This window comes from Lithobates pipiens, unplaced genomic scaffold (assembly GCF_037356315.1).
Source record: "Lithobates pipiens isolate NorthernLeopardFrog02 unplaced genomic scaffold, aLitPip1_a1.2 Scaffold_8, whole genome shotgun sequence".
NCBI lineage: Eukaryota > Metazoa > Chordata > Amphibia > Anura > Ranidae > Lithobates > Lithobates pipiens.
The window spans coordinates 195,613,369-195,640,238 of record NW_027507903.1 but is presented as its reverse complement, the minus strand read 5'-3'; the positions used below and the strand labels follow the sequence as shown (position 1 = coordinate 195,640,238).

Here is a 26,870-nt window from a genome sequence, read left to right as displayed (position 1 = left end):
CCATTGATGGCATTTTTTCATAGTGCTCTACTTCATATAGTCCAAATTTTGATGCTCAGGTTTATATGGTGGTGTGAGAGGCATCTATACTTTTTTTTGGTATAGACAAGGTTGTATTTTTAGATGGTGGAACAGAGAAGTTTATTAGTATTTTTTTGTATACTTTTGTGATTAATAAATTAGCAATTTTTTTATTTCTGCTTATTTTTTTACTTCATTTATTGCTACATTCCTGAGGCTTATTTAAGTGGTACTTTGGACTGTACCCTTTTTCTGGTGCTGTACCTTTTCTACGTATGCTTGGTTTTGCCACGGAGCCCCACTTCTATATCATAAGTGAGTGGATGAGGAACACATGGTACCTAGGTACCCAACATACTCAATCCCTGCTATTTTTTAGTTTTCGATTACATGACCCTGCAGTGATAGGATCACTATTCATGTAGTTCTAGCCATACCTGAAAAATAATTTAAGTGACAAATCTTAAATCTTGTATATGTGCACACACATTCACATATAATACACATTTCCCAGCTCTTAAAGCCCAACTGAACTTTGAGTTTAATCCAGCTAAATACATTCCAGGTATGCAAAGTCTCACAGTTCATTTTCTTTAGAAACAACCACAGCCCGGGTAAAAAAATTCTGTCCCCTGTCACCATGCTGCAATATACTCTTGTACTCTTTGTGGAAACAGTGGTCTCTCTGCAAAGGTCTAACATGCTTCCTTCTGAGTCAGAGCTAGAGCTCTCCAATCAGGAGGGAGCAAGAGTTTTACTCTAGGTCTGACTCAAAAGGGAGTGTGTCAGACTTCTGCAGAGAAAATACTCCTTCAACACAGAAATAAAGGGTCTTCTTCGCAGCATGTTGGCAGGGTACAGGCATGTCTACTCAGGCTGTAGCTGCTTTCTAAAAAAAAACGTGTGTGATATATTAGGGATATTAGGGATTAGGCAAAGTGCACTTCCGGGGGCACCAGACCACATATTTTATGTTTTGCTAATCTGATAAAAAACATTCAATAACATTCATGAACCAGGGAAACAGATGTTTTAATTTCCTGATTGTAGGATATGAATTTTGTATGTAATAAACAGTATATATATCTAATACATATCACACAATACAACCTACAAAATACATATCCTGCACTGATACCATATTATGGAAGTGTTCTCTGATCCCAAGTTTTATATTCCTTTTAGTCCGGCCCATGTACTGTTTTCTACAGGGGAATTTGATCATTTCTAATTAAAACTTGTTCTTGTGTGCCAGTGACTAATCAAGACAGACCTTCATCATTTAAATAACACCTGTCATCTTTCTCCCTCTTACACAATCAGTTTTTTTTTTTTTTAAAGGTAAATACTTTTTTTTATTTTTTACAGCTTTGCTTCCTAAATCCCCCGCCTAAGTGAGGATGACATACCAAGCCATACAATACCTCCTGGAATGTCTACAGTAAGTCAAACATGTATTTAGCAATAAATGTCTGCACACCACTATCACCTGCGCTATTTTGCAACCAACAACAAAAGCTTTTTAGGCTACTTTCCCATTGAAATTATTAGGCAGCGCCGCTGAAGCGCCGGCAAAGCGCCACTGCTGCAGAGCCTTTCCGGCACTTTTAACTCATTTTCGGCTGTTAGTGGGGGTTAAAAGTGCCCCACTAGCAGGTGAAAAGCACCACAAAAGTATGAAAGTGGCCTTAGGGTGCCTAAACCCTTCCACAGTGTAGCCACCTGCTACTAAAGTAGTTGTCCTACTGCCCTCTGAAAAACAATCCACTGTGAATCACTTTTCAGAGGGGTGGTAGAGACTGCTTCTGATGTAAAAGAGCCCTTTGATTGTAAGCTCTCATGGGCAGGTTCCTCCTAAAGCTGACAACAAAAGATTCTGGTTCCTGATGAACGAGCTAAAATTCAAGCCATGGACGGTTCTGTCAGCATCTTGTTCTCAAAATTAAAGGAGCCAGTTGGAAATATTTCCCAAACACTGGCTGCATTCAATCAGATGTAGCCAATGTTTTGGTATTCTGACAGTCGCAGGTACTGGCTTTCAGAATATAATAGTCATCAGGAGATGTTAGTCCACCCATGCTGTTTATTATGGATAGGGAAATCAACTGTTTTTTCTCATTCAGCCCCCATCTGTGTGGTGTGTTTTAAGTGAGTTACCTTTTAGGTGCGTTTTACATGCATTTTAGTTGCGGTACCATTGAACTCTATACAACATGTGTTTTCATGGAAGCACATCAAAGATGCAGCAAGTATCATTTATTTTAATTTACCGCACCTAAAATGCACAGGTGTGAACAGGGCCTTAAATTGTATAGCCAGCTTAAAAGGAGAGGCATGGCCAAAACTAAGGCCTGCTGTTGGCTGACATCAGAGAGCCGGTTCAGGCTCTGCAAGGATCCCGACAATAATGTCAGAATCTGTCCACCTGCCTGAGTGGCAGCTAGCTCAGCCTCTCAGTGGCCGCTGAAAGCCTGAGCCAGCCGCTCCCACCTCCTGCACAGCCCGGCACCCCACTGAGCATCGGAGAGGCTGAGCACAGAACAATGGTTGACAGTCACCGTTCTGTGCTCAGAGCAGACCCGAGAACTGAACAATCAGGAGTCTTTGATCACTCAATATTCAGTGTGAAGACAGCAATCAATGGATTGTGGATGCAATATCAGGTTCCTGCAGACACATCTTCCAGCTTTTTTATCTGTACCCCTGTATGAACTTTCTGTTTTGAAGCTGGAGGAAGTGTCAATAGACTACGATTAGCACCTTTGCAGTCTATTGAGAACAACAAGAAGTCTGCCTCAGTGGAAGATAAGACTTGCAGTTTCTTCATTCACAAATCTCGGCAGGGTGGAGCCCCACACAGCTGGGCCATTTTTTAATATGACGGTGGATGCAGGGGATTGGAAAACCAGCTGTAATGGATTGAAAGGATTGGCAGGGGTTGGGTTTGGGGGCTGAGGGGGGGGGGGGAGATGCTGGAGCATGTTACATTTTACACCCACCCACAATACAGGTGTAACATGTAACCTGCTCCAAAGTGAACTTAACATTTAAGGGCTGGTTAACACAGAAGCAGCAGGGGCGTACCTAGAGCATTTGGCACTCGGGGCGGATCCTATATCTGGCACCCCCCCCACCATAAAATGTAAAAACACCCACTGTGTCCCCTGCATACCTCTGCATCCTTCAATATCTTTTTGTCACTACTGTGTACCACCCCCCTCTCCACAACTGCACCTCTGGACCCCTTTAAATTACACAGCCCCCTGCACCTCTGGACCCCTTTACATTACACAGGACCTTGCACCTAAGGACCTCTTTACATTACTCAGCAGCCTACACCTCTGGACCCCTTTACATTACACAGCAGCCTGCACCTCTGGACCCCTTTACATTACACAGCAGCCTGCACCTCTGGACCCCTTTACATTACACAGCAGCCTGCACCTCTGGACCCCTTTACATTACACAGCTCTTGTACCTCTGGACCCCTTTACTTAACATAGCACCCTGAACCTCCTGACCCCTTTACATTACACAGCGCCCTGCACCTCTGGACCCCTTTACATTACACACCACCCTGTACCTCTGGACCCCTTTACATTACACAGGACCTTGCACCTAAGGACCTCTTTACATTACACAGAGGCCTGCACCTCTGGACCCCTTTACATTACACAGCTCTTGTACCTCTGGACCCCTTTACATAACATAGCACCCTGAACCTCCTGACCCCTTTACATTACACAGCCCTTGTACCTATGGATCTCTTTACATTACACAGCACCCTGAACCTCTGGACCCCTTTACATTACACAGCCCTTGTACCTCTGGACCCCTTTACATTACACAGCACCCTGCACCTCTGCACCCCTTTACATTACACAGCCCCTCACAGCTCTGGACCCTCTGCATGTTACACAGATCCCCTACAGTGCAGAACCCCCTCCCTACCATACAGACCCCCATCTACAGTGTAGACCCCCCTACAGTACAGAATCCTCCCCTACAGTGCAGACCCTCCTACAGTACAGACCCCCCCCTACAGTGCAGATCCTCCTACAGTACAGACCCCTCCCCCTACAGCGCAGACCCCCCTACAGTACAGACTCCCCTACAGACCCCACTACAGTGCCGAATCTTCCCCTACAGTACAGACCCCCCCTACAGTGCAGACCCCCTACAGTGCAGACCCCCTACAGTGCAGGACCCCCCTACAGTGCAGGACCCCTTCTACAGTGCAGGACCCCTTCTACAGTGCAGGACCCCCCTACAGTGCAGGACCCCTTCTACAGTGCAGGACCCCCCTACAGTGCAGGACCCCCCCCCTACAGTGCAGGACCCCCCTACAGTGCAGGACCCCCCTACAGTGCAGGACCCCTTCTACAGTGCAGACCCCTACAGTGCAGGACCCCCCCTACAGTGCAGGGCCCCCCCTACAGTGCAGACCCCCTACAGTGCAGGACCCCCCTACAGTGCAGGACCCCTTCTACAGTGCAGGACCCCCTACAGTGCAGGACCCCCCTACAGTGCAGACCCCCTACAGTGCAGGACCCCCCTACAGTGCAGAACCCCCCTACAGTGCAGGACCTCCCTACAGTGCAGGATCTCCCTACAGTGCAGGACCCCCCCCCCCACAGTGCAGGACCCCCCTACAGTGCAGGACCCCTTCTACAGTGCAGGACCCCCTACAGTGCAGGACCCCCCTACAGTACAGGACCCCCCTACAGTGCAGGACCTCCCCACAGTGCAGGACCCCCCTACAGTGCATGACCCCCCCTACAGTGCAGACCCCCCCTACAGTGCACAGCCTCCCCTAAGGACCCATAGTGTACCTCGAGCCCAAGGCAGCGGCATTGCAGGGGGAGGTGTGGGCAGCACCCGAGTGAAGTGTCACCTGTCGGCTCAGTGATCCGGGACCCGGCGCAACAATCCCCTTCTCTCTGTGGTCACGTGACTCACGTCGCGCCGTTCTGATCAGTCTCGGGCAGCGGCTGTCACTCACAGCCGAGCAGAGTTAAGCCGCCTCCCCCTCCTTGTCTACACAGTGCTGTGCATGGAGGAGGGGGAGGCGGCTTCACTCTGCTCGGCTGTGAGTGACAGCCGCTGCCCGAGAATGATCAGAACGGCCGCGCGACGCGACCACAGAGAGAGAAGGGGATTATTGTGCCGGGTCACTGAGCTGATGTCACTCCACTCGGGTGCTGCTCGCACCCCCCCCTGCAATGCCGCCCACTGCCAGTGCCTCGGGCTCTCTCTGTGTGGGCTGCACGGCGCTGTCTGACACTTCAGTTGCGGGGGGGGCGCTGGCCTGACACCCCCCCCAGTGTGTGGCACCCGGGGGGCGGCACGCCCCCCCGCCCCCCCACTTAGTACGCCCCTGAGAAGCAGTCCAGTGCTTTACTTTTTTTAACTTCATTTGTGTTGTTGTGCATTGACATGCAGTGCCATCCGGTGTGCTGAGGAAAAATTAAGACATACTGCATCTAAACACCACCTCATCAGTTATGCCGCGTACACACGACCGGACTTTCCATCGGAATGAACTCTGACTGACTTTTCGACTGAGTTCCGTTGAAACGGACTTGCCTACACACGATCACACCAAAGTCCGATCGTACAAGGACTAGAAAAAAGAAGTTCACTAGCGAGTAGCCAGTAGCTGCCTTTGTGTCGTTGTTGGTCCATCGGACCTGCATACAAATAAGCAGTTTTCACGATAGGAACTGGTTCTGACGGAAATCCGCCAGATTTTTCGACAGAAAAGGTCTGATGATGCCCACACACAATCTAATTGTCAGACGGATTCATTCCGTCTGAACTTTGCTGTGGAAAAGTCCGGTCGTTTGTACACAGCATTAGTGTCCCTGATCACCGCTATGCACTCACAATTTCCCTAATCACCACCAGGCCAGTCATATTGTCCCTGATCACTGCCACGCCAGTCATATTGTCCTTGATCACCGCTATACCAGTCATATTGTTCCTGATCACCACTACACCAGTTACAGTGTCCCTGATCACCTCTACACCAGTCATATTGTCCCTAATCACTGCAACACCAGTTACTGTGCCCCTGAGCCCCAACACACCAGTTACTGTGTCCCTGATCACTGCCACACCGGTTATATTGTCCCTACTCACCGTCACACCCTGATCACCACCACATCAATTAGTGTCCCAGATCACCACCACCCCAGTTACAGTGTCCCTGATAACCTCTACACCAGTTACAGTGCACCCGATCACCACCACACCAGTGCAGTGTTGCCACTGCCTGCCACCTCTACTAACCCTGGCCTTTTTATTGAACACACATCAGCCTGCTGCCTGGACTGATCCCTTGTCCGTTTGCTGACCATGTCTCTGCCTGCGGCCTGACCTGACCCATTTGCTCATTCCACTGACTACATTCCTGCAAGACAACAGGCCAGTGGACATGCCAATCCTAGGGGCAGCCATGTACCAGTAGGCTAGGCTTGTTTGATTTGTTAGGAACTGGGACTGCTATAGATGATGCTACAGAAAGCCCATGCCGAATGTGAGAAAAATCGTATTAAACTGACAACTTTTGTAAAGAAAATTATTAAAATTTTCTTTCTGTATTTTCCAAAAACATGTGGCAATAAAGTTAAGTCTTCAAAGGACTCACCATGCCTCTAAAAAATACCTTAGGCCATTTTCAGCCCTCTCAGCCCAAGTGGTTTGTCTACAGGAGACACACTTCTCCACTAACAACCCCTAAATTCTTTGGCCATCAATATCCCCAAGTATATGCAGCCTCTGCCCCCACCAAATAAAGGGGGTTTCTTGTTGCATTTCCTCTCTCCGCACATTCACTCCCCTGGCGGAGATCAGAGACCAGGAAGGTCGCTACTTAATACTCTCTGCCAATCTCTTAGATAATGAAGTGACAATTGTCTCCTATTATTATGCTCCCAACAAAAACCCTGTCTTCTTTCTTTCCCATTTGCTATCAGTGGTGGTCTCCCAAAACAGAGGAATGCTCCTGATATGTGGTTATTCAAACCAGGTGTATACTCTCTTAGACAATTCACCAACCCCACCTAATGCTCAACGCCTCTCCTTTCAGCAACTCCTGAACCAATATTCTCTGTTAGACTCCTGGAGGGAACAGAATCCAACTAGACACCAATACACCCATTATTCCCAACCTTATAAACAACTTTCCAGTATTGAACACATTCTCGATAATATCAGTACCTCTCCGCTTGTCCTAACCTCGACCACTGCACCTTGCTCATGGTCTGACTATAATGTGGTCATCACCTCCTTCTCCTCCTTAGTCCATAGGCCTAATCACCATTCCTGGACTATCAATCACAACTTGCTAGCCAATCCAACCCACCGCCAAGACCTTGAAAACGTAGTTATAGACTATATAACTCACAAATGTACTTCAGTAGTCTCCCCTCTAACTTTATGGGAGGCCCACAAACCTGTTATTAGGGGAAAATGCAGCCCACCATCGCACATTCACAAAGAGAAACGTCTTCAACATAAGCAGCTAGAAGAGCCCTTCTATAAGGGTTCAGAAGCATTCCAAATCTCACCAACTACGTCAAATAAATGCTCTTACGAAAAATGAGGCTTAGCACTTGATCTTTTTAAGACAGAGTCGGTGGAAAAACGTCTCCACAGATCACAACACACTCTTTACATTAAAGTAAACAAACCAGACACGTTTCTAGCCCTAGCACTCCGCAAAGCTGACCATACCCCTAAACCTATTCATCTGAAACTAACTAAGGACTCCTACTCCAGCAATCCTATTAATATCGTACAAGAATTCTGTAGACGCCTTTCCACTCTCTATAAAGACTCCAACACACTTGACAAGCCCCAACTGGGCAATCACCTCTCTTCTGTCTTCTACCCCTCGCCTCAACCCACCATGAGGCCCTGGAATGACCCATCATGACCAAAGAAATACTATCAGCCATAAAAACCCTTAAACCATGTAAACGACCAGGCCCTGACAGACTTTCAGCAACTTCCTACAATAAATTTGCTACCCTCCTTACCACTCTTTTACAGAAAGCTTACAACTCAATTCTCTCGGGCCACTCCTTACACACTGAATCCTTCACAGCAGCAATATCCATGATCCCTAAACCTAATACAGATAATACCACCTGGTCTAATTATAGATCGATTTCCATACTTAATTTAGATATCAAACTACTGCCTAAAGTGCTTTTGTCTCGAATTGTCCATTGGTACTTTTATTCACAAAGACCAGACAGGGTTCATCCCCTCCCACCAAGCAGGTGATAATATACGATGAATCAAACTCCTAGCCCATATACATTGAATGCAGGGTCCTGGGTTTAGTAGCACTTTAAATCGTAAGCTCCTTGAGGGTAGGAACTGATGCATAGCTCCCAACTGTCCCTGATTTTGAGAGAGTCCCTGATTTGGAGCAATGTCCCTCTGTCCCTCTTTCCCCCTCATTTGTCCCTCATTTTTGTCTGATCCATATAGATGTATATAAAATGCACTTTTTATCTTTCAAAAAGTTAAGTTTCCCAGTGCTAAACCTTTCACCCAAATTCTAAATTTCTGCATTTGCAAATTTTAAAAGCCAGTAAGTATAAAGGAATAGTAGTGGTAAAAAAAAGCCCTTGTAGATTTAATTAACCCTTTTTTTGGTTAATTCTCCTTTAGGGGGGTGTGGTGGGGGCATGTCCTATGCCTACATACTTTTCCAGTAGGTGTCCCTCATTCCCATCTCAAAATGTTGGGAGGTATGCTGATGTGAATGTACAATATACACTCACTAACCACTTTATTAGGTACATCTTGCTAGTACTTATTCTGCTGGAAGTAGCCATCAGAAGATGGGTACACCGTAATCAGAAAGGGGAATGTCAGCAATATTACTCAGGTAGGCTGTGGCATTTAAATGACCCTCAATTGGTACTAAGAGGCCCAAAGTGTGCCAGGAAAATATCCCCCACACCATTACACCACCAGCAGCCTGAACAGTTGATACAAGGCAGGATGGATCCATGCTTTCATGTTGTTTACGCCAAATTCTGACCCTACCATCTGATCTGATGTCACAGCTGAAATCGAGACCAGGCAATGTTTTTCCAATCTTCTATTGTCTAATTTTAGTGAGCCTGTGTGAATTGTAACCTCAGTTTTCTGTTCTTAGCTGACAGGAGAGGCACCCGGTGTGCTCTTCTGCTGCTGTTGCCAATCTTCTTCAAGGTTCAATGTGTTTCGAATTCAGAGATGGTATTCCTCATATCTTGGTTGAAACGAGTGGTTATTTGAGTTACTATTGCCTGAGAGAGAGAGAGAGATAGATATATGCATGTCTAAATCTACGCTAATACAGGAGGTGTGTTACTGGATGCATCACCAGGTGAAAGCAGAGGGGGGAAGCGAAAAAAGGAAACGAATGCAGCCACAACTTATGATTGGTAAGTTGAAAATTAGTACATTTTTGGTTGGGAGGGGGGTTTATTCTCAATTGTTACCAATAGCAACCAATTTCTTTGTTCCCTCAGTGTTGTGAGCAATGAGGTGATCGAGGTCAGTGTATAATAGATTATTTATATCATAGATGTATTCTCTTTAGTATACAAGTGATTTTTATATAATAGATGTGTTCTTGCTAGTATATAAGGGATGTTTATATCATAGATGTATGCTCTTAAGTATGTAAAGTATGTTTATATATCATAGATGTATTTTATTTTGTATAAACTGTAGTAATGAAAATACATCTATGATATAAACATCCCTTACAGCGGGGAAAATAATCCCCTGCAGATTATGTAAATGTACCCATTTACAAAGAAATGGAGGATGTATCATTTTTATCATAGGTGTATTTTAGATGATAGAGACAGAATATCAACCAAAAATCCTGAAAAAAACACATAATACAACTGTTAGAAATTGAGGTGCAGTTCAGTGAGTGAAATAAGTAATTGATCCCGAAGCAAATCATGATTTAGTACTTGGCGGAGAAACCCTTTTGGCAAGCATAGAGGTAAGATGCTTCTTGTAGTTGGTGACCAGGTTTGCAGAAGAGATTTTGATCCACTCTTCTTTACAGATCTTCTCTAAGTCCTTAAGGTTTCCTGACTGCCACTTGGCAACTCCAATTTTCAGCTCCCTCCATACATTTTTTATAGGATTAAGGTCTGAAGACTGGCTCCTTGAGCCACTCTTTTGTTGCTTTGGCAGTGTGTTTTGGGTCCTTGTCATGCTGGAAGACCCATCTATGACAATTTCAGTATTCTGGCTGAGGAAAGAAGGTTCTCATCCAAGATTATACAATACATTTACCCGTCCATTGGCCCTCAATGCGGCAAAGTCGGTCTGTGCATTTAGCAGAGAAACAGCCCCAAAGCATAATATTTCCACCTCCATGCTTGACTGTAGGGATAGTGTTCTTAGGGTCATAGTCAGCATTTTTTTCCCTCCAAACACGACGAGTCGATTTAATGCCAAAGAGCTTAATTTTGGTCTAATCTGACCACAACACTTTCTCCCAATCCTTCACTGAATCATTTAGATTTTCATTGGCAAACTTCAGAAAGCCTGTACATGAGCCATCTTGAGGAGGGGGACCTTGCGGGTGCTGCAGGATTTTAATCCTTGGCAGTGTGTTGTGTTACCAATAGTTTGGTTGGTGACTGCAGTCCCAACTGTCTTAAGATCATTCACAAACTTCTCCCGTTTAGTTTTGGGCTGATGCCTCACTTTTCTCATGATCATCCTTACCCTAAGAGGCGAAATCTTGCATGGAGCTCCAGACCAAGGGCGATCGATGGTTATTTTGTATTTCTTCCATTTGCGAATAATCGCTCCAACAGTTGTCTCCTTCTCACCAAGCTTCTTGCTGATGGTCTTGTAGCCCATTCCAGCCCTTTGCAGGTCTACAGTCTTGTCCCTTATGTCCTTTGAAAGCTCTTTGGTCCTGCCCATGATAGCGAGGTTTGAATGGAAGAAAGATTCTGTGTACATATGTCTTTTATACACACAATGAGTTGTTGTTAGGAGCACCTTCTTATATTGACAGGACTAATCTGTGCACCACATGAGCACATACTGTAGCCAGTCTGTGGGAACCAGAATTATTGTTGGTTGGTTAGGGGATCAAATACTTATTTTACTCACTGAACTACAACTCAATTTATAACATTTGTATCATGTGTTTTTTTCTGGATTTTTGGTTGATATTTTGTCTCTATCCTTTAAAATACACCTATGATAAAAAAAATTATAGACCCTTCATTTCTTTGTAAGTGGCCAAATTTCCAAAATCTGCAATATTTTCAAACTCCCTCTTTACTGGCCTACCTTTACACAGGCTACCCCCTTCAGTCTATCATGAATGTTACTGCCAGATTAATACACCTTGCTAACCGATCCGTGACTGCTGTCCCTCTCTGACAATTTCTCCACTGGTTTCCCCTACCCCATACTAACCACAACATACAAGGCCATCCAAAACATAAAAGAAAAAAGGAAAATATATTACACTAACCCCAAAAGTAAAAATTAGTGCATAAACCAGCAGCTACATACGAACATAACCAAATTCATATAAAACTCCAACAATATAATGTAGCGCTCAAAAGAGGCTGTGAAAAGCACATGTGACAGATAATGAAAAAGAAAGAAAAAAATAAAAATAAATATATGAATAAAAGTCCAAATATTCAGTAAGTACAATAAGTCTTTAGAGTCCTCACAGGACAAGCTTTTTATTTTTATTTTAAATATTTTATACATTTTGCATTTGCTGAGTTTATGCCAATAAACAGCCATTCGATATTTTTCATCTACACTATGGGAAGCTGTTCTTTTTTGTCCTTTATGTGATCTTCTACACAAGTTTGGAGTCACTCACCATTCCTGGTCTTTGTTGGAGTTGGGCTTCTTTTTCGTCCATTCCATCGGGACCCTGGAGAAACAGGCATCTTGGGGACGATAGGGATCATTCCTCCTATGACCAGAGGACCTCCAGAAATTTCAACGGCTGGTAGACCTGCGGAGATCCACCTATCTTTATATGCATATATGACCTCATGATTCTGGTAAGAGTACCCATCTTGTTTATTTTCACCGAGAATCCACTGCTTCAAGATGTCTTTATGATCACCTTTTAGCATTTATTTCATGTGATTTATCACAATTCTTGTCCTGCGAGGACTCTAAAGACTTTTTGTACTTACTGAATATTTGGACTTTTATTCATATATTTATTTATTTATTTTTCTTTCTTTGTTTTTCATTATTTGTTACATGTGCTTTTCACAGCCTGTTTTGAATGCTGCATCCAAAACATTGCCCGCCAGCTACATCACCGATCACATCTGCAAACATCGTCCGCTCCTCCAAGGACCTCCTGCTCTCTAGCTCCCTCTTGGACCTTGTCCCATGCTTGCCTATAGGACTTCTCCAGAGCCTCTCCCATCCTCTGGAACTCCCTGCCATAGTATGTCCAGTCAGCTCCATTGTCCATCGTCAAGCAATCCTTGAAAACTCACTTTTTCAGGGAAGCCTATCCCACACCCACCTAAGAACTGTACTTGAGTCACCTCCATCAGATCATCCCCTGCAGCCATTACCTTTTGTACCACCTCCGCCCCCCCCTTAGATTCTAATCTCCACAAGCAAGGCCCTCCTATTCCGTCTGCATTGAACTTTATTGTAATTGTACTGTCCCTCTTTTTATTGTAAAGCGTTGTGTAAACTGTTGGCGCTATATAAATCCTGTATAATAATAATAATAATTTATATTATAGATGTATTCTCTTTAGTATATGAGGGTTGTTTATATCATAGATGTATTTTCTTTAGTATATAAAGGATCTTTATATCATAGATGTATTCTCTTTAGTATATAAGAGATGTTTTCTCATTAGTATATAAGAGAGGCTTATATTATAGATGTATTCTCTTTAGTATGTAAGAGATAGTTTATATCATAGATGTATTCTTTTTAGTATATAAGGGATAGTTTATATCATAGATGCATTCTCTTTAGTATATAAGGGATAGTTTATATCATAGATGTATTCTCTTTAGTATACGATGGATGTTTATATCATAGATGTATTGTCTTTAGTATATGATGAATGTTTATATCATAGATGTATTAGCTTTAGAATATAAGAGATGTTTATATCATATATACATCCTCTTTAATATATAAGGGATAATTTAGATCATAGTTGTATTCTCTTTAGTATATGAGGGATCATTTATATCATAGATGCATTCTCTTTAGTATACGATGGATGTTTATATCATAGATGCATTCTCTTTAGTATACGATGGATGTTTATATCATAGATGCATTCTCTTTAGTATACGATGGATGTTTATATCATAGATGTATTCTCTTTAGTATACGATGGATGTTTATATCATAGATGTATACTATTTAATATATGAGGGATGTTTATATAATAAGTGTATTCCCTTTAGTATATGAGGGATAATGTATATCATAGATGTATTCTCTTTATTATATGAGGGATAATGTATATCATAGATGTATTCTCTTTATTATATGAGGAATGTTTATATAATAAGTGTATTCCCTTTAGTATATGAGGGTTAATGTATATCACAGATGTATTCTCTTTAGTAAATACGGGATCTGTTCTCCCTCCATGTGAGCAGAGAGAACAATGGACACTCCAGGAGGGAGGCTGCACCCCAGCAGCCCGGGTCCGTGTATGTATTCCATGGTAGAAGTGTACTTAGTATATGGATCTGTGTGGGTGCGGAGCCCGGAGTCTTTGTCATGGATCCCCCCTCCCGATGTGAGCTCCCCCCGCCCCTCCCATTCCTCCGCACGGCCAGGCTGTAACCCGATCCTGAGTGGAAGGCTGGACTCGTCTCTCCTCTCCTCTCTCGGTTTTTTTCTGCTTCCTGTCTGGTATTGTGCTGGAGAGCGGATGTGTGCATCGCCCACAGGTGTGCCTGGCTCTGCTCATTGATCGGATCGGAGCGGCGGGGGCGGGAGGCTCAGATATGGGAGCTGAGGGCTGAGAGCTGGACCACCGGGGACAGCCCGACACTGACTGCAACTTGGGTGAGTGAGTGTCTATGTGTGCGTGAGAGAAGAGAGTGAGGGGCACCTGTTGGAGAGGAGAAGCGCCCTCATTACTATGTCCGCCCCGTCCTCACCACACCGCCCGCTTCACACCAATGCTGGACTTTGTCATCAACTTAGTGAGAGGGGGAGGGGAGTGTGCATGGAGTATGCATGTTCTGTGGACATATCACTTCTCCTTGTGGTCACCTCATACCTGCTCCCAGTCATCACATGCTTCCTCCTCCACTGCTAACCACACTGTCCTCCCACTCACTACATGCCCGACCGTGTATGGGCGGCCTCTCTTCTACTATTTGTTTTTTTTATTATTATTATTTCAGTTTTTATATTTTTGAGGGGGAAGTTTTCATAATACTACAGCAGACAGAAACTGGAGCAACCATGCTCAGTAACCAATCATTTTCTATTTTCACTTTCTTCAGTTAGGCTTTGAGGATGAAAACAAGAAGCTGATTGGTTGATGTGCACAGCTGTTTCCAGATTCCTCCTGGAGCAGCTGTATTTTCTGTGCGTTTTAGGGTTTGTTTTTTCTATTTTATGGCTATTTTTGGGTTTTCTGGGCTACGTTCTCAAAAATTGGACTGTTCTTATTACGCACTGTATGTGAATGTTGTGTGTTTTATTTTTTTTCTTATTTCTAGCACAAATGTTCCTCCCATAATGATCAGTAAATACTTATGTAAAACTGTCCTGGTTTGTTTTAATTTTTTTTTTAATACCTGCATCTGACATACATGTATACATATGTCCTTGGATGCAGGTTTTTGGATTTGGCGTTCCAGAACTGAGCGCAGTGCACGATGACACACCTGTGTGAATGTCTCCATTGAAAACAATGCAGCTGCATTCAGTTCTGTAAATAAAAGCTTGTAAATGCATTTTATGGCTGTGAGTGAAGCCTTTTATCATTATTTTTTTTTATTTATTATTTTTATACAGGGTTTATATAGCACCAACGGTGCTTTCCAATTTATTTTTTTAAATGTGTGTTAATATTATGATATAATATTATTCAGGATTTATATAGTGCAGACAGTCTGCACAGCACTTTACAATTTTATTTTCATGTTTATTTTTATAGTGTGTGTGGGTTTTTTTTTTTTTTTTTTTTTTTTTTTCTTTCTTCTTCTTTCCCAATCAAGGAGCTGTAACAAGATTTCTTTTTTTTTTTTTTTTTTTTTTTTTTTTTTGGAATGTCTCATCCTTTCCATGATCTGTAAGACCTGGGGGAGTGAGTATATTACAGCAAGGGGGGGACAGACAAGATAAAGTAAGTGGTGGAGGTCAGGGCGTGCTTTGTGCTCTTTGATCAGTGTCGTGAATGGGATACAAACTTTAGCATGTTTAGTTATGGAAGGAGTGTGTTGGGGGATGGAGATCGCTGGCTGACTTGTACAGTTCAGACTTGCTGGGTCTTGTTTTTGGATGTTACAGTAGCCGATTCCTCCCCCCCCACCCCCTTTACACACACACACCTTGTGAGCTGGGAAGTTTTCTGAACACAGCTGTAAATAGTGTGTCATGAACTGTTCTGCCTTCATCAGAGGACTGTATCGGTGAGCAGCTGGCATTTGGGAGAAATTGTAACTTTTTTGTTAAGTGTTGCACAGAAATGGTAAATAGATTTTCTGGAGGAGAGGATTGTGTGCCCCCTGTTGCTGGATGATCCTAATGCCTCATTCACTCTGGTGATTACTTTTCTGTAAATGCATGTCCTGATTTTAAATGGTAAAGGTATACTGTGCAGTGACCTGTTTTTCAGGTGCATTCAGTTTAGCTGCATTTAGCGATGATATAATTCTGTGGATCCAGGGGCAGCTTGGATCCTCTGAACATGTGTAAATGTGAAATAACATGTTGCAGTAAAATGCAGGAGAAGTTGATCGTAGTCCCCATTCACCCTTGCATTGTGTGACCACATATGTTCAGGTGCATGTTACCACTTCATGAGGCAACGCCCACTACTTGCAGTGATGTCATTTCATTCAAAATGAATGGCACCCCAACGCACCTTGCTGTCAAACTAATGTGCATCGCAGTGAGGGACATTTTTAGAAAAAGTACAGGTCCGAATTTTGAGGCGCTTGCCAGCCAATTCAGTTTGAATGGACTGCCTAAGACAGCACACATATCTGTGAAGAAACATGCGTGCCTAAACATATCACACTTCAGTTAAAGGAGTTGTTAAGTCTCCAGGTTTTTCATCTTGATGCGTTAAGGTGAAAAACTTTTTCTGTGCTGCAGCAGCCCCCAGAGCCTTTTTCTTACCTGAACCCATCCGTTCCAGCGATTTGTGCATGAGCCCAGTGATTCCAGCTGCTGTCTCTGTCCTCATTGGATAGATTGATAGCAGCAGGAGCCATTGGCTCTCACTGCTGTCCATCAAATCCAGTGTTGCAGAGGCGGGGCAGAATCCTGTCTGTCAATAAACAGCAGTGGGACTCGTCAGCCCACACAGGTGCCCCCATGGAAAGCGGCTCTCTGTGGGGGCACCCGATAAAGAGGAGAAGCCAGGAGTGCTGCTGGCGCACCCCAGAAGAGGAGGATCGGGGCTGCACTGTGCAAAACCCTTGCAGAGAGCAGGTAAGTATAACATGTTTATTATTTAAAAAAAAAAAAAACCTTTACAACCTGGCCTTTAAAGCATAACATTTGTTTGTTTCCTAGATTGTTTCCCCTGCGTTTAATTTCTTGCTGCCCACCTAACGCATATAAGTGGCAGCAAAGAGGGTAGGTTTAAAGGATAAGTTCACCTTTCTACAAAATTATAAATGCACAACTTTTTGCAGGTAAAAAAAAATGCATTAGTTATTTTTGTAGTAGGAGCCTGTAAAGCATTGCACCAGCGATCAGCAGATTGCTAATGCCATGCAGGTCTCCTGCACACAGTCAGTGTATCTGCATGCCCACCCGTACATTGCGTACAGATAAGTCGATACTTGCTGACAGGGAGACTCGATGAACTACCACAGCGCAGTGGTAGGTCATTGAGAATTACAAGCCAACAGCCACTAAGGATGTCGGGGGGTTGTAGTTCATTTGGACTTAGAGTTGTGCAATGGTGGGGCCCCGCAGGGCCGCACTGTCTTCAAACAATGACAGCTAGTATGGGGAACTTATCCCCATACTGCTGTTACAGGGAGGGAAGTGGGCTGCAGCACTGGGCACATGTTACACACTAAAATTGGGTCAGATTAGATGCAGGCACTGTTTGGCCATCAATTTTCCACCTGGCTCCTGGACAATTTTTGGAGATCAGTAGGACTATCAAGGGCACCCAACAGTTGAATATCAGCTGATTCAGCCCACATTGGCTAAGATTCAAGCCTTTATGGATTTAGCAGGCAGTGTGACCATTGGAATATTCCACATACGCTCATATGTTTCATGGACATGTGTAGATGGTCATTTAGAGACTTAGACTTATTTACTCTGACTGATGCAGAGTAGAGGTTCCTATAGGCTGGATTCACATCTTTGTGTTGCACTAACACTTGGTAAAACACACACATTGCCACAACATGTGAACTGTGGTGTGCCTCCATTTGCTTTACATGGCTCCCCAATGCACATCCACAACACAATGGATCTAAGTGTTAGCACTGAGAAAAAAAAGGCACACTTTTATGAATAGGCTAACCTATCGCATAGCACATTGATGTGTGACCTAATGCACCACAGAGATTTGAATTCAACCTTAAGGTTCATTGGAGTTTACCAGTGCACTCGGTGTGTACATCATGGGCTGTAGGGAAGAGAGGAGGATATAAAAGAGGGCATGGACTTTTGGTTTAGCAGTCTGTTACCAATGCTTGTGTACTGGGTGAGTATAATACTTTGTGCTAAAGGATCTGTGGATCCTATAGACCAGTGTTTCTCATCTCCAGTCCTCAAGGCGCCCCAACAGGTCACGTTCTCAGGATTCCCCTCAGATGAAACGGCTGTGGTAATTACTAAGGCAGCGAAACTGATTAAATCACCTGTGCAAAATAATGGAGGGCCTGAAAACATGACCTGTTGGGGCACCTTGAGGACTGGAGTTGAGAAACACTGCTATAGACAGATACTCTCAACTGACTTGTGTAGGAATTTGAAGACTAGACATAGCTATGGTAGCCTATTGTATCACCTCCAAACCACTGGCTCTACAAAACCTGCTAGTGCCATGCCAGTTATTTTCAACAGCCTAAAAATGATTTAGCTTTATTATTTGATTTTAGGTGTCCCATAATGATTATCATTAATGTTGAATCAGTCTATCTTTAGTACTGTAGGAAAGGCATCCAGTGTCTGATGTGGTATTTGTGAGCCCTATAGTAAGGCACTAAACATTTATCCTTTAATATGGACCTCTAATAAAGTGATTGTTGGAGAGTGATGACCTTGGCTGATCGTTCCTAGGAGTTCTGCTTTTAGTTCGCTTAAAACAAATAGAATGATGAGCTGCTTTGTGTCCATTGACCTCTTCCAGCAATCAAAAGAATTAGTCTTTGTTATCATTCTGATTAAATTAGACATAATAGCTTAACTCTGGTCATCATATTAAGCATGCTTTAATTATGGTGTAGCCATGCACTGTTCACAAGATTTGATCATCTGCAGCAGGAATTGCATAGTGTATAGAAATGCATGTAAGCGCAGGATAAAGCAGCCAACAGGCATTAGTTGGTGGGCAGCTGGCCTAGCGTGCATGATCTCACCACTGAATGAAGTTCCTTATGACTGACCACTATATACTGTCATTTTTATCTATGAAGGAGTGGAGGAGGCACTCTGCAGATATCCCCGGAGCCAGTCTGTCTTGGGGTAAAACAATGGTGATTAGCTAAGCCATAATATAACTCAGTCAATTGCTTGTCAGTCAAGAATTCTTCAGCATGGGATATCTCCCATAGTTGTGGAGGACATGTAGATGTTCTTGATCTAATTGTAAACCTTGTCTTGCATAATAGACAATTTTAAGATTGCCATATAAGGGTCAGATGCTCTTCTTTTTTTTTTTTTGAATTAGTTTGTACTTCATAAAATCAGTGCAATTGGGCAGTAATGACTGCTTAATCATCGGAGATATACAGAAAATGAAATTGGCAGCCCCATTGAATTTCTTTTGTGAGGGAGATGGATGGGGGGGGGTATTAGCTTGACTTTGCACTATGGCAGCGGGACAAGTGTGTTAAGCTGGCCATCCATGAATCCAAATATGATCAGTTCAGCAGAGGCTGGCTGAATTTTGTTTAATGTGTGGGCACCCTGGTTGCACTCAAGTCAATCTATCCATTGACTTGTGTACAACCAGCCTGTTGGGTTTTTCCCAAATGGTTATTGCCGCTGGCAACACTAATCACTGTGTTCTAATGGCAGGGAAGGCTGTTAGAATACAGTAGCACTGCAGGATGCACTCCACCATCAATACATAATGAATCTTGCACCCGTGGTGGAAGGAAAGAGAATGGCATATTCTATGGAATGCCTGACTTCTGCTTTCCTTCACAGATTGGAATCCAATTAGAGAGACCTTCCTAAGGCTCGGTTCACACAGGGGCGGCACGACTTGCAGTGCGACTCAGACGCGACCTGCAAACGACTTCAGCGGCGACTTGCAAAACGACTTCTGTATAGAAGTCAATGCAAGTCGCCTGAAGTCGCCCCAAAAGTAGTACAGGAACCTTTTTTCTAAGTAGGAGCGACTTGAGTCGCTCCTATTAGAACGGCTCCATAGTACAGAACGGAGTGCGACTTGTCAGGCGGCCAAGTCGCCCCTGTGTGAACTGAGCCTAAAGGATGGAACATCACTCTGTAATACCTCTGTGTCTATTATGAAATGGTTTCATATAGGATTCACACAATTTTCACCTAGGAGTCAATTTTTTTTCCACTTTCCAATGTGTGCATTTATATGAAAGCTATGCGACTCTTGCGTGACAAAAAATAACCCCCCTTACAACGGTCTGGTACAGAGGAAATATCCTGAAAATTGTAAGCAATGCTCAAATTGTTGAGAATATATATATTTTTTATGGAGCTGTCCATGGGCAGTCTGAGACATGCAGCCTTCCTTTTTGTATTTACTTATGTTAAATGTCTTACTTAGAAACATTTGGCTCTTATTCAGCACAACTCGTATTCATGCATTTGTCCCCCTAGAACAAATTCTGCTCTTCTTGTCTGTATTTCTGTATGGTTGGCTCCCATTGTGTAACTAATAAGAGATGGTAACACTTTGTTCTGTGGTGTGAAATCAATCTGCGTTGCAGACAGTGCCTTGCAGATCATGGGGAGTGTTACACATGAAAAAAGAAATTCTGTTTTTCTACCGATCTAGAGCTCTGTTCAAATGCACTTGATTTGTCAGTTAACGTTGTGTTGATTTTAAAGTACAAATTCGGCCTTGACGCTCAAAAAAATGAGCAAAACATTGATTTATTGTTTGTGCGAATACGTTTAGTAAAAAGACACCTGTCAGGATATGATGATATGGGAGCAGCTATTGCTGACTTGTTTTTTTTGAAGGGGCCAGTTCCAGAAAGGTCATCCTTCCTTTTAATTGGTGAGTCATTGGCCTGTAAAAAGCATATATGCAATAGCATGTTGGTTCCAAGTCGATGCCTTCTTAGTTGTGGAGCCAGATGAAGATAGCCGCCCTGGAGCCTATGTTTTTCAAAACAGTTTAGTAAGGGCAGCTCCTATGTTCGTGGTATGACATGTTCTGTTAACAAAGACCTACAATTTTAAGTGTACAGTAAAGGGACGTTTTCATGAACTGAAAGCATCTCCGAACTTTCTTACCTGTAAAGAAAAAAAGATCATGATAACTTACCTTTTCCACTGACTATGCCTCTAGGACACCACTATGTTCACAAAATATCCTCACCTGGGAAACTGTCAATTTGCTTGGTTCCCCACAGCACACAGAAGTTCTTACTGCAGACCTCCATGTCACTGCAAGACACAGCAGGGGTGTAGAGGTCAGATGGAACAGCCTGTGTGCCTGCATGAAGTCAAGGAGACTGTTCAGTCCTCTTGCACTCCCACCAACAACTAACAGCAGCCAGGTCTAGACTTAAAGGTGATGGTTTGAAAACAAGTTTAAAACTAGCTTGAGATAAGAACATAGATTGTCATTAATGACCACCTTTTGAAAATCTTAGAAGTCCAGTCAAAGGCCAGCCATAGACAGAGCAAACTTCTTTAATGCAATCACGGGTTGCAGGAAAGAAATTCACTCAGTTCCCCCCATCAACACAGTGTTGACGGGGGAGTCCCTCCTGCAGTCATTGTGTTTGTGTATCAGGGAAAGCCATCCCTGCTGGGAGGACACAGTGGTTATTGCTAGCAGCTGTAACAGCTGCTAGCAATAATCGCATGTAAAATCTGCCAGGCTGGATGTAACCAAGTTGGTCCATCATCTTGGGTACATTAAACCTGCCCATACATGGTTTGAATCTCGAACGATCTCTGCTGAACCAACGGAGATTCAAACCATCTATGGCCAGCTTAAACTCATCTAATCCTAAACGCGCTACAACCCCCATTCTAAGTCCTATATTAACTAGCCTGTAGAGGAAAGATGTGTATATTTCTCTATTCTCAGAACGGTCTGGTCATGTGATTGGCTCTCTGCGCCTGCTTCAGAGGAGAGGAGGGATAGCTGACAATGCATGCCATATAGTAAGTCTATGAGTGACGTCACTGACCTGGTGTAACGACATATTCGGCGACCCAACGCAGTATGCTACAGAAGTGATGTTCCATCTCCGCCATTTTGCTACACCCCACACTCATCCACAGTAAGGATACCCTAAGAAGGGGGAAAACAGACATGTTGTTGCAACCACCGGAGTTTTGCATTTTACATGTATTTATAACAGTGAAGTCAGTTTTTATAGTGAAATACAGTAGTTACAACTCCGTCTGACTTCTTAGATCTTGAATTTTAAAAGCAGCGGCAACCCTGCTCATCTCACAGGTTTAATAATCTGACAGAAGTTCGCTGGTTTTAAAATTCAACATCTAAGCAGTCAGACGGAGTTGTAAGTCCTGTATTTCATTATATAAACTGACTTTACTGTTATAAATACGTGTAAAATGCAAAACTCTGGTGGGTGTAACATGTCCACTTTCCCACTTCTTAGTGTATTCCTACTGTGTACGAGTGTGGGGTGTAGCAAGATGGCGGCGACGGAACATTGCTTCCATAGCAAACTGCGATGGGTCATTGAATATATTGTTACACAGGCATTGCAAACATTGTTGGTGATTCCCTCCTGAAGCCGGCTGGCGAGATCACATGAATTGAGTGCCCAGGAAATAGGAAAGTATACACAACTTTCCTGTACAGGCTAGTTGGTATAGAACTTAGAATTGGGAGGAGAGGAGCAAGTTCGGATTAAATGTTTAGACTGGACATCTACACTAAGCCAACCATACAATGGTAGCATTTTGTTAGAAGAAAAATAGATTTTGGAATGTTTGTTTGATTTTTAAATTGATCGATTTTAACCCTGGCGATTGGGAGGGGGGGGGGGAATCAAAGGAGTGGAAAGGAAATTCTAACAGTGAATGTGGCTTTCGTTCTGGAAATTCCATTCATTACAAAGTTTAATGTTTAAAAGCAAATGGTATTTTTTGAAGTGCTTTTGACATTTGTCAAGTTTCTAACGGCATTATCAAACGTACTGGAAAGATTTTTCATAGGAACATTCAATTCTACCAGTGTATGATCTGCAAGTTACTTGGCTGTAATGATGTTTCTCCATCCATATCACCGACCTATATCTAGAAAGAAAACTCATAATTGCTGTGTTTTTGTTTTTAGTCTAGCCAGGTTCATAATTTCCAACATGTAGTATGCTATCCTTGTATATTTCTAAATGTATGCTTACACTGACCTGTACTATGGATCACCCATGACAAACAGTGAAATAGCAGAAAAAGAATGGGGTCAGAAGGACCTAGCAAAGTCCAAAACTATAACGGAGAGGTGGAAATGGTAATTACACGTCAATATAGAAGTGCGGTAGCGGTCATTGCTGACTTTTGATTTTAATAAAATTTGGTAGTAGGCTGTAATGCTGTTCTTCTAGCTTCAATACTTACTGCATTCCAGTCTTGGGACAGTCCTTAAACCTACATGCTTGTTCTGAGGGAAAACATTTCTACAGGTTAAGCAAGACACCCAGGAAGCTCGAAACTTCTAAAAAAAACTATAAATGACAGCTGTTAATTTTTATATCATGGAAGGTTTACTGTAAATATAATTGAGAAAATGAAGAAGATCCATCGAATATGTCACAAGTATAAATCTGATGGGTGTATCAGAAGACAGCCCTGATGTAGCATGAATCCCATTAGTCTTTAAGGCAAGCGGGACATCACAAGAAATGAGTCTTTGTGTGTGATATCAAGTGTATGTAAATCCGAACAATGAAATTCACTTGTTTGCTTCCTTTTTGTCTGCTAAATATAGCATGTTAAAGTGGAGGGCCACCCTGAAAAAAAAAAAATACATTAAAAATTAGAAAAAAAATCATTAAAAAAAAAAGATTTTTTTTTTTTTTTAAACTTACCAGAAATGCCTGTTGCTAGGCACATCATCCTAATCTGCCTCTTCCTCCTCCGCTGAGATCTTCTTTCTTCTCTCCTCGTAGCGTTGTCTTCTGGGTAATGGGTCGCACTGTGTTCTGGGAACTGTGTGTCCCAGAACACAGCGTGTCCCATTCACAAAGCTCTGCGCGACTCGCGCATGCGCAGTAGGAAACGGGCAGTGAAGCCGCAAGGCTCCACTGCCTGTTTCCCTTAGCGAAAATGGCGGTGTCAGCCTCGGGCGGCCGACATCACGGGCGCCCTGGACAGGTAAGTGTGCTTATTAAAAGTCAGCAGCTACAGTGTTTGCAGCTGCTGACTTTTTTAATATATTTTTTTTTTTTTTTAAACGGCCCTCCTCTTTAAGTGTTTGTTTATATATCTTCAATTGGTACATAAAATACCTGTTGATTTTAGCAGAAAGCCTGTGAGCCGATGACTTCCCCTGTGCTCTGCCATTATGCAAGGAGTTATAGAGATGTGAAAAGGTCTGTGTTCTTTGTAATCCATCAGAAATCAAGTAGGCAGGGCTGACACCACGTGTTTAGGAATTCTAAACACATAATACACTGTGCTGTCATATCACAGATAGCAGGCTTTTTTTGTCTGTTTGGTCAGAAACAGACTAGATTGTTAAGTAACACTGTGAGATCTGATTCATTTTGCCATTATTAACTTTTTAAAAGGTTTTTTATTTTTTTATCTTTATAATGGAGTTCCTCCTAAGTAGAAGTGTAGATATTCTCCAGCGTGTGTTATTTATTTTTTTTTTTTCAGCTCACTTGTGTGGTCCATTTCTAATAAGCTCATGATTGTCAAGCAGATGAAATGGTCCTGAGGTCTGTGTTTCCGCTGACTGTTGCCTTTTTTGTCTCCCAGAGTGACTGGCTTCTTTGCTTATTAATAGGTTCAAAAACGGTTGAATTTTGGAAAGGGGTTCCCACTTTTTTTTTTTTTTTAATCCTAATTATTCATACTTGTATAAATGTTTTAAATATATAATCCCAAGATGAAAAATAGAATGTATTGCAGCTTACTAGTCCTTAGATATAGTATGAATATGGTATGAAGAAGATTATAGGGGGAGGTGTTTTGTAGTCCACATCAAAGAAAACCATACCGTGCAAAGACACGTTCAAGATTTATGGCCATATCAATCTGTGTTCATTAAGCTGCAGGGCATCCACTTGGTGGGACTTGCAGGCTTGCAATGATTGCTGTAGTATCAATGCCTAGTACAGTGATATCCAGCATCCACAGGGATTGGTCAGGTCTGACACATGCAAACTTACATGGCTCCAAACTGGACCAGTTAAGTGTGCAAAAATAGCTATACCAGTGCAGCTGCTACCCACATTTGGGATACTATTAGGAAATAATGGTACCTCAAACACGATCTGTTTCTGGAAACGTGGCCAGAAATGCACATTTCTGCTTGTGTTTCCATGTTGCTCTGGTGTAAATGCACCCTTAAAGTGGCAGAAAACCGCATAAAAAAAAAAATAAAAAAAGGGTTTGCGGCCTTCGTTGGGCATTCCTTCAGAGCGCATGTGCATCAGTGATGTCACCGGCTGCATCTAAAGGTGCACATTTAGGAGACTTTTGCTGCACCTATTGGTAAGCCTTAGTACAGGTAAAAATCATACAGGGGAGTTTTCTTTCAATTTAATGCCCAACTCTGTGCATTTTGTTAGAAAACTACAAGTATTTATATTGTTACCCAGTTGCTTGACTTGCTGTGTTTCCTAATAATTTTTACACAAAGACGATCTGATTCACAGCAGTTGTGCAATATAATTCAAATTGTTTTTTTGGCTCTAGACAGAAATGTTATTTAGTCATCTGCAGAGCTCAAAAAAAAGCGGCGTCTTCCCAGTTATTAGTGTGTCTGGAGATGTCATATTAAGCCTTAAGGCCCATACACACGATCAGATTTTTTGACAACAAACATGCAAATTAGCTGTTTTGGAGCAACATCCGACCGTGTGTACGCTCCATCGGACAAACTTTTTTGGTTTTCATCTGACTTTTGTTGGCTGTGCGAACGGACATACTTTCTGGCAACAAAAGTCCGATGGAGCAAAGTCCGATCGTGTGTACAGAAAACCATAGGACTTTTGTACAAAGTACAAACAGGCATGCTCAGAACCAATGCAAAAGATCAGACGACAATACAGAAGTTGACCAAAGGTGGTGGTAAAGAGCAGAAAAACCACATGATTTGGTTGGCTGAAAGTTGGCTGAAAAAGTCCTGCTGTGTGTATGCAATACAAGTTCAGGGCCGACGCTCTTTGTACAAAAATCCAAGGGAAAGTTTGTACAAAGTCCTATCGTGTGTATGAGGCTTTAATCTGATCTAGTGCATGTCCATTTTGTCAGACAAGGCTAAGTCCGGGAAAGCTTAGTGAATATGTATACAGCACTAGATACCATTATGTTAAGTATCTGGAGTGAACACAGTAGTTGCAGAATTCTTTATTTGTGCATTCAGCATTCCTTCCTTGACATGCCTTTCTTTTGGCCAGCAGAATGAACTTTGTTTTGATGCATTCACACTCTGATCCATTATTTTCTTCCTCACAGTATAATTTGTAAACCTTTTCACTTGTCCTTCTCAGTAGGAGCCTTTTAACCAGAGCTTTAATTGCCCCTGTAAATTAAGTGCATTCACATTGCTATTGTGCAATGCAGACCAAATCAATACGTAGAGCGCACTTTAAATACTTCTTTTTTTTTTTTTTTCCCTTTTCTTGCTGTGCAGAATACTTGTGAGGGCATATTCTGTTTGCTTATTAGCATGTTCGCTCTTTTTTAATTTGCATGCATTGTAGTTGTAATTCGTGTTTTTTTTTTTTTCCTCCAGTTTTTAAATATGTAAACCTAAGGGCCGGTTCACACAGCGGGCGATGCGAGGCGACACGACTCGCCTCGCTCCCGCAAGTCGCCCCCGTTCTGTACAATGGAACCGTTCTGAGAGGAGCGACTCGAGTCGCTCCGACTCAGAAAAAAGGTTCCTGTACTACTTCTGGGTGACCTCGGGGCGACTTGCATTGACTTCTATACAGAAGTCCTCTGCAAGTCGCCGCTGAGGTCGCCGCAGGTCGCGGCGAGGCAAGTCAGAGACGCCTCGCCGCGCCTGCAGTGTGAACCGGCC

General features: G+C 42.9%; 1 protein-coding gene across 3 annotated transcripts in view; it reads left to right on the top strand.

The window, feature by feature from the left end:
- The first annotated feature begins 13,945 nt into the window (after positions 1–13,945).
- Positions 13,946–26,870, top strand: part of PLXNB2 (plexin B2) — a 342,174-nt gene continuing 329,249 nt past the window's right edge. For all 3 annotated transcript variants that reach the window (XM_077474007.1, XM_077474008.1, XM_077474006.1), the window contains exon 1: positions 13,946–14,110. The gene's annotated coding sequence lies outside the window, so the exon portion shown is untranslated. The remainder of the gene's footprint in view (positions 14,111–26,870) is intronic.